We start from the raw sequence: 1,512 nt of genomic DNA, 5'->3' as shown, positions 1-1,512 counted from the left end.
GCAATTTATTGAGGTATTGTCTATAAAACTAAACTGTCTGAAGTTAAACTGTCTCTCCGGCTACTCAAGAGCTGTGGTCCTCTGTGGCTCAGTTGGTAGAGCACGGCACTAACAACACTTTGTGAGTTTCATTCCTGCCAGGACCATACTGAAATGACCGAAATGACCATGACCGTCACACCGAAACATGTATGCACTCACTGCCATGTCAGTCTCCTTGGATGAAAGCATCAGCTAAATGGTGTATACATACTATCTCTCCAGCTACTCAGGAGCACAGAGAGAAGGTGAGGAGATAATCCTTTAGAAGCGCTTATCTCTCTTTGCCTTGCTACCTTCTGCTGCTGCTGTAGCTCTTTAATTGTCCTTCTCAGGGCAATCAGATCAAAATGTGGGTTCACCCTTTTCAAGGTAATCAGATAGCAGGGTGGTCTGATAACAGCTAAAAGAAGCTGATACAATCAGACGGGGGGGGGTGGGGGGTGGGTGGGAACTCGCGTCAACAATGGAGATCCCAGATTAGATATGCGGAGTGCAGCCACAGTGTGAGTTAGATTACTAATCTCTGCAACGCCTAGGGATTGTAGCAGGTGGGACTATGCAGGAGATAGCGGGTGCCTGATTTGTAATACGATATTCTTCTACAGCTACTGGTGTTGGACTGTCGATCCCAACTTAAGAGTCAGAATCGCTTTTACTACATCCCAAGTTGTGGGGTTACACAAGAGAAAAGTTATTTGGCTTTGGTTCCTCAACATTGGCATTGCAACATCAAGATACTCATTCATTCATTCATTCATACGAAATCACAACAATCAAGTAAACTAAGTAAACTATGTAATACTAAAGTCGCTCAACTCTCTCACTTACTAGTCATGTAATAAACGGATGCTACCCACAGTGGCTTCAATAGTGCAAAAATGCTGTGCAAAGTACAACCAGATGAAATGTAATATAATACAGTACAAGTAGTTAAGTAGTCAAGGAGTGTACAAGTAACCCAGTAGTGTGCAAGTAGCTAGGTATGTGGTGGTGTAGTCTGAGGCCCTCGTAAAGAGAGAGAGAGAGCTCTGTCATTACTGTAGAGGACCAGCCCACCACCACACGCCCTACTCCACCCCTCCACCTCTACAACTACAGCTCCACACCTGGGCCTGTCCAAGGAGAGGTTAGGAGGAGTAGGTACCATACAAGCTATTTATCTGTCACTCCAGTTCGGTGGGGGGGGGGCTCCATTTAAGGTGCATAAGTAAGACGCAATGCCTTTGTTAATAGTCAAAACAGTGGCCAACGGGGCACTTAGGTGGCGTAGTGGATTAAGCGCTGACCATGTACCGCAGGGCTCCCGGTTCGATTCCAGCCGCAGACATATCCTGCATGTCATCCCTTCTCTCTCTCTCACCCATCCTTCCTGTCATAATCTCTACTATATCTATCATTAAAAAGAAAAATATGAGTGGGACTGCCAGAAAAAAAAAAAACTGACATGAGCACTTTAGAAGATGTAGGATA

Source organism: Nansenia antarctica, assembly GCF_963989245.1.
Source record: "Nansenia antarctica genome assembly, chromosome: 13".
NCBI classification, from domain to species: domain Eukaryota; kingdom Metazoa; phylum Chordata; class Actinopteri; order Argentiniformes; family Microstomatidae; genus Nansenia; species Nansenia antarctica.
This window is presented reverse-complemented; position numbering follows the sequence as displayed.